General features: G+C 44.0%; 1 protein-coding gene across 3 annotated transcripts in view; it reads right to left on the bottom strand.

The window, feature by feature from the left end:
• LOC118375979 (ephrin type-A receptor 3-like) overlaps positions 1–12,415 on the bottom strand; it is an 822,287-nt gene that overhangs the window by 159,522 nt on the left and 650,350 nt on the right. Inside the window, exons 3-5 of one of the 3 annotated variants that reach the window (XR_008139810.1) lie at positions 6,616–6,744; positions 6,225–6,443; positions 5,712–6,027 (exon numbers count right to left, since the gene is read on the bottom strand). The exons of the other annotated variants lie outside the window; for them this stretch is intronic. The gene's annotated coding sequence lies outside the window, so the exon portion shown is untranslated. The remainder of the gene's footprint in view (positions 1–5,711; positions 6,028–6,224; positions 6,444–6,615; positions 6,745–12,415) is intronic. 3 annotated transcript variants of the gene reach the window in all.

Here is a 12,415-nt window from a genome sequence, read left to right as displayed (position 1 = left end):
GCTGCATGCGATCCATTCCGTTGTCCTGTTTGTAAGGCAGAACACAGGATCCGCGTCGCGGAAAACATATTCTTGGTCGTACTGATGGTGAGTTGACGCTGATCTTATATTCAGTAGTTCTTCTCGACTGTATGTAATGAAACCTAAGATGACCTGGGGTACTAATGTAAGAAATAACACGTAAAAAAACAAAAAACTGCATAGTTTCCTAGGAACGAGAAGCGAGGCGGCCATCTCAGTCGGCGCCGGAAGTATAAAGTATAAATCAGAGTTTAGACCAGAGACAGAATGTCTCAGAGTTGTGTATCTCTCTCTCTGTTTTCCTCTCAGTAAACTCTTAGTTGTGGGTCGAGTAAGGATAGCAGTCAACTGGGAGCTCAGTAATTCTTCAGACAAGCAGGGCTCCCTGAAATGCGGCGGGAAGCCAGACAGTCGGGCGGAGTGTCGGCGGGAACCCAGACAGACACAGTTTTAAGGGTACACCATACATGACAGCAGAGACAGCAAAGGTACTCTGCTGCATTATCAGCATCTACAATTATCCCTGCTCTCAGATCTTAAAAATAGATCTTAACGATTCTGGTGTGCCAAGCTACAATAGACTGTAAAGAATTGGGGAAAGTTAGAAGAAGAAAGAAATACACTAGAAATTCAGTTCTGATCACAGCTGTAGTGAAATGTTATCTGGCTGATTGCTGAGCAGCTGTACATGCAGCTGTGAACCTCTCAGATCTGCACCACAGATGAATCATCATCAACTACTACTGATGACAACCCAAAGCTGCATGGGCAGAGGACATCTCTGAACAATGAGTGGGTGAGATACTGAGGGAACACTGGAGATAGAGAGAGAGAAGAGGCTACATCTTCAGTCCCAGATGGCTTTGACCTTACCCCCACTCTCTCCCCCCGGTCTCTGACCCAATCTCCCCCTACCCCCGGTCTCTGATCCAACCTCCCCCTACCCCCGGTCTCTGACCCAACCTCCCCCTACCCCCCGATCTCTGACCCAACCTCCCCCTACCCCTGGTCTCTGACCCAACCTCCCCCTACCCCCGGTCTCTGACCCAACCTCCCGCTACCCCCGGTCTCTGACCCAACCTCCCCCCACTGACAGGTCCAGAGTCTGGCCACGGGTCAGTGCCCTTTCCTCCCCTACACCAGGGGGTTGCTGTAGCTGGCCTTCCCATCAGAGTTAGGGGCAGACAGGGGGAGTGTTGTGTGTGTATATACAATGCCTTTATTTGAAATGTGTAAATACAGCACTTGTGTAAAACTTAAAGCAGATCCTCTTCTGAGATGGATAGAAACATAAAATGCAGTCGCATAGCCCTGAACCAGTTCTGTTAGTGTAACCCCATGTCTCATAGAGTTGAGCCACCATCAGACAGACCGATAGACAAGACAGTCCAGGGATCAAACCCCTGTCTGGCCAGCCTCAGCAGAGGTAATCCCTGACAGCGAGGTGTCCTGGCCCTTGCCTCAGATCACAGCAGGAGACCCCTGACTATACTGCCCTCATTTACAGTACCTACACACAAAGCATTGGGTTGGATGCCAGGCAGCTTCAGAGGACCAACAGACAGACAGGTCTCCCTCCCCAGTCAGTTGTATTACATCCTCTCAACATGGCCACTGGCAGCAGGCGGAGACTACAGACCCCTAAAACATCCGGAGAGATGACAACACCCCTAGCTTTCACTCTCACATTACCCTAACATAGTCTAGCACCAAGTGTACTGTACACTAATACCTCATGCTCTCATCTGCAAAGAGAAAAAGAGCACGATAGCAGTCAATGTTTAAAAAAAAAAATGTTTTACAGAATATCTCCCCTACTGTTCCACACAGCATCTCTCCCCTACTGTTCCACAGTTCAGGCTGTACCAACCCACTGCAAATCAGACCCACACAGCCAGAGCCCCTCACATTACTTCTCATCTGGATGGCAGAGTGGGAGGGATGGTACAAAAGAGGAGAGATGGAAGGAGGAGGAGAGGTGACAGGAGAGAGAAGGAGGGATGGCAGGATAATTAAGGATAGAGGATGACACATCTGGCTTTGTAGAGCTGCTTGTGGCTCTGCCTATCTGCACCACACCGATACCGCAGGATAACAAATAAAAGAGAGAGATGGAGAGATACAGAGAGAGAGAGAGAGAGAGAGAGAGAGAGACAGACAGACAGAGACAGACAGACAGAGACAGACATAGATGAGATGAGGAGGGAGTTTAAGGAAGGGAGAGAGTGGGGAGGGGAGAGAGAAGGTGAGGGAGAGAGTGGGGGGAGGAGGGAGAGAATGGGGAGGGGAGGGGAGAGAGAAGGTGAGGGAGAGAGTGGGGGGAGGAGAGAGAGGGAGAGAGTGGGGGGAGGAGAGGGAAGGTGAGGAGAGTGGGGGGAGGAGAGGGAAGGTGAGGAGAGTGGGGGTAGGAGAGAGAGGGAGAGAGTGGGGGGAGCGAGATGGGCTTGATTGCCCAGGATTGGCTAAGATAATGGATGGGCTCGACATGCTGTGAGATGAGTTTGGATTGGTCTGCCATGTAGCATGCTTCTGTCTATAAAATGAGCTGCTCAGTATGTGTAGATAATCCTTGCTACTGCCACTTATTTGAAAGATACCGTAGAACATTAGCCATGGAGAACTGCAAAAGTGCTGCTCCTGCTCTCAACAACAATGCTGCCCTGAATTTATCAGGCGCTGTCGACAAAGATCAGTGGGAAAAAGTTGTGATGGACTACTTTCTGCACACGTCAGTGTGAACCAGAGTGACTTGATACAACGGTTCCAGCTACATTTTCAGATATTTTAAGTGTCTAATTTTGCAAGAAAGTTGGTTTCATTGCAAGTTAAACTGTAGTGTAAGCTAGTGGATGTTAGCTTTCTGGCTCGCTAGCTGTATGATATATGTCGTTGTACTATTTGTATCACAGAAACTCATTTGTATTGCTAGTTACAGCCTAATGTTAGCTAGCTATCTAAACTTGAACCTACAATAGTTGGTTAGCATTAGCTACCTGCAGATCCATACTACAGCATTTCATGCATGGTGGCTAGCTATGAAAATCCGTTTGTACTGTAGCTATGGGTTGGGATTATGGTTAATCGTTTAGCTAGCTAGCAAGCTACATGTCAAAACAAAAAAGACTCCACTTCGCCAGATGATAACATGACCCATCAAGTTAGCTAGGTGTGTCTGGGGGTGATTACGGCTATCTATTGTATTTCATGAACATGTGTACATGTCAAGAGTGACCCATCCGCTTTGCTAGGGGGGTGGTTCAAGCATTTATTTCACATGAAGTCGTGACATGCGACATACGCCTAGTTTCTTGAAACGGGCCACATATTTATCTAGCAGCCTCCAAGGAAAATCTCTATTATTTGTGCTAATTTTGTTTGCATTCTAGTAATAGTGTCACGCCCTGACCTGAGTATTCTTTGTTTTTTTTATATATTTTGGTTAGGTCAGGGTGTGACATGGGTGATGTATGTGTTTTTGTACTGTCTCTGGGTTTTATATGTTTATGGGGTTGTTTACCATCTAGGTGTTTATGTATGTCTATGGTTGCCTAGATTGGTTCTCACTTAGAGGCAGCTGTTTACCGTTGTCTCTGATTGGGAACCATATTTAGGCAGCCATCTTCTTTGGGTATTTCGTGGGTTATTGTCCATGTCTAGTTGCCTGTGTCTGCACGTTTGTACTATAGCGTCACATTCATTTGGTTGTTTTTGTAGTTTGTTTACTGTCCATCTTCATTCAAATATAACATGTATTCAATTCACGCTGCGCCTTGGTCTTCTCACTACGACGAACGTGACAAATAGATACCCAATGGGCTTCTTTGTGTTTTTTTATTTGGTGCCCCCTTGTGTACTAAACCGACAATAACGTATATCTCGGTATGATCGAAGGACGATATGAGGATATGAAAAGCTGGACATTAATCTAGGCCATATATAATCCCCCTGCAGGTCAGCACGACTGATGAAGAGCCTACAGACACTGGTACTGTGTCCAACCTCTTGTTCACAAGCATAACAACCTAAAGCCATGAATCAGAGATCAACATAAATCATTCGCTAAGCTGCATTCATATCATACAGCTTCAGAAATGACTCAGATTAAATTCGGCACAGTATGCAGTACTGTAAATACATGGAATGAGGGGGTTGGAAAGAGGTAAACAAAGAGAGAGAGAGAGAGTGGGGGCTACTGAGATGGAGAAATAGATCATGAGAGGGAGGGATGGACAGAGACGGAGAGGAAGCCACACAGAGAGCACCTAGATCTGCTACACAGATTCTGTCAGACCTGGGCCCTGACAGTAAATATCAGTAACAAAAATAATTGTGTTCCAAAAAAGGTCCAGTTGCCAGGACCACAAATACCAATTCAATCTAGATACCATTGACCTAGAGCACACAAAAAACAATACTTACCTCGGCCTAAACATCAGCGCCACAGGTAACTTCCACAAAGCTGTGAACAATCTGAGAGACAAGGCAAGAAGGTCCTTCTATGCCATCAGAAGGAACATAAAATTAGGCAAAAAATACTTAAATCAGTTATACAACCCATTGCCCTTTATGGTTGTGAGGTTTGGGGTGCGCTCACCAACCAAGAACTCACAAAATGGGACAAACACCAAATTGAGACTATGCTTGCAGAATAATGCAAAAAATATCCTCCGTGTACAACGTAGAACACCAAATAATGCATGCAGAGCAGAATTAGGCCGATACCCGCTAATTATCAAAATCCAGAAAAAAGACGTTAAATTCTACAACCACCTAAAAGGAAGCGATTCCCAAACCTTCCATAACAAAGCCATCACCTACAGAGAGATGAACCTGGAGAAGAAAACCCTAAGCAAGCTGGTCCCGGGGCTCTGTTCACAAACACAAAAACACTCCACAGAGCCCCAGGACAGCAACACAATTAGACCCAACCAAATCATGAGAAAACAAAAAGAGAATTACTTGACACATTGGAAAGAATTTACAACAAAACTGAGCAAACTAGGATGCTATTTGGCCCTAAACAAAGAGTACACAGTGGCAGAATACCTGACCACTGTGACTGACTCACAATTAAGGAAATCTTTGAGCATGTACAGATTCAGTGAGCATAGCCTTGCTATTGAGAAAGGCCGCCGAAGGCAAACCTATGTGCACACTACCCACAAAATGAGGTGGAAACTGAGCTGCACTTCCTAACCTCTTGCCATGACCATATTAGAGACACGTATTTCCTTCAAATAACACAGACCCTCAAAGAACTTGAAAACAAATCCAATTTGAAAACCCCCCGTATCTATTGGGTGAAATACCACAGTGTGCAATCACAGCAGCAAAATGTGTGACCTGTTGCCACAAGAAAAGGTCAACCAATGAAAAACTAACACTATTGTAAATACAACCCATATTTATGTTTATTTATTTTCCATTTTGTCCTTTAACCATTTGCACATCATTACAACACTGTATATAGACATAATATGAAATGTCTTTATTCTTTTGGAACTTTTGTGAATGTAATGTTTACTGTTAATTTGTATTGTTTATTTAACGTTTGTTTATGATCTATTTCACTTGCTTTGGCAATGTTAACATGTGTTTACCATGTCAATAAAGCCCTTAAATTGAAATTGAATTGAGATCAAGAGAGGGAGAGAAAAAGAAAGCTGGACAGATCAAATCATGTCACTCACCGAAACACGCCCCGTCCATCTCCTCGTAGCCCACGCTACAGACACACTTCCCCAGAGGCACCAGCCAATCACCATCAGCGCCGCAGTACAGTTTGGGCGTGTCCCTCTCCTCGGCATGCTCCACACACGCCCCCCTGACCTCCACCAGGGAGGAGGAGTCGACCCGGGGCACGGTGTCAGGGAAGGAGGCCAGGTTCCTCAGGGTGAAGGGACACTTCTTATAGTACACCCTGACTGAGACCAGGGCAATGCACGCCCCAATGTCCTGAAACGCCAGGTACAAACCCTTCCTGGAGATAGGACCCACTTCCCGCACCTATAGAAAAAATTCACATGAACAATGATTGCCCATTGGGGATTAGGAAAGTTAACTGAATTAAACCCTAGTATGCAGTGCCTGCACAATTTCCCCTTGTAGGAAATTGTCATGCCAAACAATAGGAGTTGGCAAGGGAGCAGAAACAGACTAGAAATAAATCACATATTATTGAAATTGAATGAAATGAAGTGGACCTCTGTGTTGAGCTTCAGAATGCGGTCTCCCAGATCCATCTGAGTGAAGCTCTCGTCTGCAGCGATGGTGTCGATCTTGGTGTACTGGGAGGGTTTGAACATGACCCCGTGGGACTCGTCTGTCTCATAGTAGAAAAGGTTGAAGGTCTCCTTGCAGGTCCCAGACACCCAGGGGATGGAGTTACAGTCTCTCAGAGTGAACCGCAGCTCCACATACACCTTGGATAAATAATAAACAGTCAAGTACAGTAGCTGATGTATTATTCAAAGCCACTTACAGGAAATACAATTGGTTAGTATATGTGTCCCTTGTGGGAATTAAACCCACAAACCAGGTGTTACCAGCACCATTCTCCAACCGACTGAGCCATCTATCAAAACCCCAACACACCTTCTGTGCGGCCTGGCGGAAGATCCAGTTGGAGCGTAGCCAGTTGTTCTGGTTGGGTTCCATCACGTGACACACCTGGAAGGTATGGATGGGACGGTTGTGTTCATCCATTTCTGTTATAGCATCCCACTGGAGAGGAGAGGAGAGGAGGACAGGAGAAAAGGTACTGTTAGTGAGCAGCTAAGGATCTGGAGACGGTCTGTATGGAGGAGTCGGCCAAAATCCCTGCTGCAGTGTGTGCAAACCTGGTCAAGAACTACAGGAAACGTATGATCCCTGTAATTGCAAACAAAGGTTTCTGTACCAAATATTAAGTTCTGCTTTTCTGATGTATCAAATACTTATGTCATGCAATAAAATGCAAATAAAAATCATACAATGTGATTTTCTGGATTTTTGTTTTAGATTCCGTCTCTCACAGATGAAGTGGACCCATGATAAAAATGACAGACCTCTACATGCTTTATAAGTAGGAAAACCTGCAAAATGGCAGTGTATCAAATACTTGTTCTCCCCACTGTATATATAGTGTGAAAAGCTGTCCAACGTTAGAAAGTAAAAGGGAAAGGAACAGGAACGTTACTAAACCGATAATAACTGTCTCTAACCACCTGTACCCCAGCTCTGTGACTCGCAGGTCATATGACAAAGGTGAAAGCTCTGTAAGTGCTTCATGAGGTCACAGCTCACCTGCCTCTGTGTTGTTAGAATTGAAATCTAATGGAGATGTTTAGCCCCAACCCTCTGGCTCTACCCTCTATTACACTGACACGCACAAACAGGGAGTGTGTGTGTGTGTGTGTGTGACAGCTGTAGCGACCCTGGACCACCTATCACCAAGCTCCCAGAATCAAATTACCTGCTGAGGAAAATGGTTTTAAATCAGCTCAACAACAGCACAACACTTGCCCTTCAGTCTAGACATGTGGCTGATGTGACTGACCTCTGTATGCACTTTGACCTCCGCATACTCTTTGTCCTTGGGCAGATCATCTCACTCAATAGTGTTGTATAAAAATAAGTAGTACTTGCATGGAATAGATGGTCTAGTGACATTCCCAACCCTGTCTCCTAAACCACCAAAGGCTTTATATGGTGTTGTCTAATACATTCAAAACACAGCAGCACCAAGTGTAGAGAAGAAAAACAACCCCTTCTTCTCTCCTCAACTCACTCTGTCAACCCATCTCCCTTCTCCCCCTGTATCTAGTCTAATTAATAAGTGGGAAGAACAGAAGCTCTTTATTAGCAAACAGACTATGGAGAGTTGGGGAAAGAGGACACTAATTTAAGCCAATTATTTCAGCGATAATAAGCAGTATTGTACTTATCTAAACACTACCTCTCAACAGGAGAACAGTAATCAAGTCTTAATGTTTAGTTTCAAAGACTCATTATCCTTTTTAATGACATGTTTTAATTCAATCAAAAAGACGACACGTTTTAATACATTTCTTCCTCAAGGTGTCACAGTAATCATAACGTAATTAAAACAAATTGATTTAGATGAAGTATTATATTTCCTAATATGCATCATGTGGTATTGTGCTGTGGTGCATTCTAAATAGGATCCTAACACAACCATTTACAACTCTGTGGGTTTGCTTCAGCCAAATCCTACATACAGATGTCAAAATATCAAATATCAAACAAACTAAAAATTACATCAGTGATATAAAAAGACTGACATTTTCGTCCACTTCTTACTTTAGGAAATTAAATAAAGAGATGCAGTCAGAAAGCCTAAAAGTGGTGACACACTTATTGATTATGCAGTGCAGTTTTCCTACACCACCACAGATGATTATTGATTATGCAGTGCAGTTTTCCTACACCACCACAGATGATTATTGATTATGCAGTGCAGTTTTCCTATGATTATTGATTATGCAGTGCAGTGCACACCACCACAGATTTTTGATTATGCAGTGTAGTTTTCCTACACCACCACAGATGATTATTGATTATGCAGTGCAGTTTTCCTACACCACCACAGATGATTATTGATTATGCAGTGTAGTTTTCCTACACCACCACAGATGATTATTGATTATGCAGTGTAGTTTTCCTACACCACCACAGATGATTATTGATTATGCAGTGTAGTTTTCCTACACCACCACAGATGATTATTGATTATGCAGTGTAGTTTTCCTACACCACCACAGATGATTATTGATTATGCAGTGTAGTTTTCCTACACCACCACAGATGATTATTGATTATGCAGTGTAGTTTTCCTACACCACCACAGATGCAGAGTCACGTATGAACATGTTTTACATCCTCGCCAGCTGTATAGTGATTGTTACAACACCTTGAACAGGTATATACGGTACACTGAGTGCACAAAACATTAAAAACGCACGCTCTTTCCATGACCGACTGATCAGGTGAATCCAGGTGAAAGCTATGATCCCTTATTGATGTCACTTGTTGCTTGCCTACGGAGCTGTGAGGGGAACGGCACCTCAGTACCTCCAGGCTCTGATCAGGCCCTACACCCAAACAAGGGCACTGCGTTCATCCACCTCTGGCCTGCTCGCCTCCCTACCACTGAGGAAGTACAGTTCCCGCTCAGCCCAGTCAAAACTGTTCGCTGCTCTGGCCCCCCAATGGTGGAACAAACTCCCTCACGACGCCAGGACAGCGGAGTCAATCACCACCTTCCGGAGACACCTGAAACCCCACCTCTTTAAGGAATACCTAGGATAGGATAAGTAATCCTTCTCACCCCCCCCCCCCTTTAAGATTTAGATGCACTATTGTAAAGTGACTGTTCTACTGGATGTCATAAGGTGAATGCACCAATTTGTAAGTCGCTCTGGATAAGAGCGTCTGCTAAATGACTTAAATGTAAATGTAAATCCACTTCAATCAGTGTAGATGAAGGGGAGGAGACAGGTTAAAGAATGATTTTTAAGCCTTGAGACAATTCAGACATGGAAGGTGTGTGTGTGCCATTCAGAGGGTGAATGGGAAAGACAACGGATGTAAGTGTCTTTGAACGGGGTGTGATAGTAGGTGCAAGGTCCACCACCCAAAGGATATCCAGCAAACTTGACACAACTGTGGGAAGTATTGGAGTCAACATGGGCCAGCATTCCGATGCAACTCAATATTTAGAAAGGGGTTCTTAATGTTTTGTACACTCAGTGTATATCTAGGTGTAGGTGTAACCTTATCAGTAGACTCTGGTATCAGCAGTCTCCTTTACAAACCCTCCTCATCCCCCAAAGGTATCTTTTCAAAGACTCTTACATAAACTCCCTCACTCTAGCTTAGAGAAACTAAAGGAGCTTGAGATAGTTCGTCTCTGTAAGGCCAGAGATAGACACCCTGGGGTGGTCTTAGAAAACAGCTCTCTACGGAGACACCAGTGTCTGTGTGTACAGTCTGTGTGTGTGTGTGTGTACAGTCTATGTGTATGTGAGTGTGTGTGAGTGCTGACGTGTGGATGGGGAATAGAGTGACAGGGCCGAATGACGCAGAGCCCTGTGGTGGTGGTGTATGTGAGTGAGTGTGTCTCCTAAGGCGTCTGTCCTCTGGCTGGTACCCCTGCCATCTCTCAGTGACCCCAAAGCTGAGATGGAGAAAGCAGCGGGCCCCCAGTGGCCCCTCATAGCCCTCTATGGGGCCCCTGTCTTCCATAGCGCAGCCCTCCACACACAGAGCTTTGCTCTAAGAAGTCCTGTGTGGCCCTCCACACTCCACCCTGACACCTCAGAGACTCAGCTCTGTCTCTCAACACTGTACCCAGTCGGGGGGGAATGTTCTCTTCAACCTAGCTACTTTTATTTCCCGTTGTCTGGGTAGTACCCGGCTCCACGATGGGGCAAAAGGGGGCTTAGCCCCTCAGTTGAAACTTCTGCCCCCCTCATTGTGCTTGAGCACGCCTCAATGTGTGTGTAGGGGGGCTATGGAAAGTCACTAGGGCACAGTTAACCAGTAATTGCTGGCTTTTGGCTGATAAAATAAATGAAAAGGGGATAAATAAAATGATAGCCGGACACAGGGGCTGCCCTGCTGCTGAGGAGAGAAAGCAAAAGTGAGAGCCGAGCCTTGGCCTAGGCTTGTTGATTGCGAAGATGGAGGCCTTTTTCATTTAAGTAAATGAAAGTTAGAGACTTTGCCTATAGTGAAAAGCCTACAAGGCAGGGCTCCAGACTGCAACCATTTAGTCACATTTCGTGACCCTTTGACACCTGTGGGAATAAACGGTGTATTTGTTGCATCGGTGCACATCCATTCACCTCATTAAAACGTCTTGTTTTTTAGGAGGCTAAAAACTATGATTTGGACAAACAGTAAAGTACATTATCATCATGTACCTGTTTTGCTGGGGCCTGCTGCTGTGTCAAGTGAGCTACAGTACTCTCTCCTTTCCCGGGTGAAAAACACTCTCCGGGAGAAAGAAAAGTGTGAGAACAGAAAAGTGATTGTATAACATTTTAAAATCTAATTGCTAGGAAAACACAGCTATCCTGTTGTCACAGACGGAGAGAGGACGTTCTCAGCTTTCTGTGTGTAGATTTTTTTTATTTCTCAAATATCAATTATGAGCACAATAGCAACTATTTTACAAATATGTTTGATATGGCTTTGAGATGCGTGAGTGGCACCAGGGGAACATTTTCATCTGGAGCCCTGAAACAAGTGGAATTTCCTCCATATGGAAAAGTATTACTTCTGTTAGTGGACAAAGATAAGAAAAATGTTGGCGCGGCCAAAGTAGACCACTGTGCAACTATCTATTCAGATGGGATGCAATTTTGGAACTTTAATGTATACATTTTTTCGTATATATAATCATTTGTTTTATCATCAGTTATTGTATATCAGTTATTGTAGGCCTAATTCTTAATACAAATCAGTTTTTTTAATGCAAAGAGTGTTTTGCTTCATTCTGATGAGACAGTTTTGTTGGCTAAATGAAGCTTGATCAGTCATTTTAATTGTGTGCTCCATATTTAGTTTAAGATTATAAGGGCCTGTTGTAAAATAAATATCATTATTATATTGCTGTCATTTGTTGGATATGGTAGGCACTAGCCTTTCTTGGATATTGCTGCAATATAGCCTATACAAAACTATTTTGAAAGTTTAAAGTTTGCAAGTTCTCTGTTCTCTGCTACCGCACGGCAAGTGGTCCCAGAGGGCCAAGTCTAGGTCCAAAAAGCTTCTTAACAGCTTCTAGCCCCAAGCCATTCGACTCCTGACCAGCTAATCAAAGGGCTACCCAGACCCCTCTTTTACGCTGCTGCTACTCTCTGTTTATAATCTATGCATAGTCACTTTAACTTTACCTACTTGTATATATTACCTCAATTACCTCGACTAACCGGTGCCCCCACACATTGACTCTGTACTGGTACCCCCTGTATATAGTACTGCTTGTTATTTTACTGCTGCTGTTTAATTATTTGTTACTTTTATTTTCTATTTAACACATTTAGTTTTTTAAGCATTGTTGGTTAATAAGGGCTCGTAAGTAAGCATTTCACTGTAAGGTCTACTTACAACTATTGTATTCGGCGTATGTGACAAATACAATTTGATTTGTTTCATTCTGTTCAGCCATTTTTATGGCCAAATTAAGTTCCAACTGTAACGTTTGCCGCAATATAATACCCTGCTCGTATTTTCCCTATCAACAATGGCTTGAGTTACTTTTGATACTACCCTAATAAAGTTAAGATTCTCTAGTGAAGGTTTGTGTGGTGTGGCTATTAGCCTATGGTATGAAGGCAGTGTGTAAAGGCTCTCCAAATGACTCCGACAGTTGAACTTGACATGTGGA

The sequence above is a fragment of the Oncorhynchus keta genome, chromosome 7 (assembly GCF_023373465.1).
Source record: "Oncorhynchus keta strain PuntledgeMale-10-30-2019 chromosome 7, Oket_V2, whole genome shotgun sequence".
Taxonomy (NCBI): Eukaryota; Metazoa; Chordata; class Actinopteri; order Salmoniformes; family Salmonidae; genus Oncorhynchus; species Oncorhynchus keta.
The sequence above is the reverse complement of the archived record's forward strand: the minus strand, read 5'-3'. Positions and strand labels throughout refer to the sequence as shown.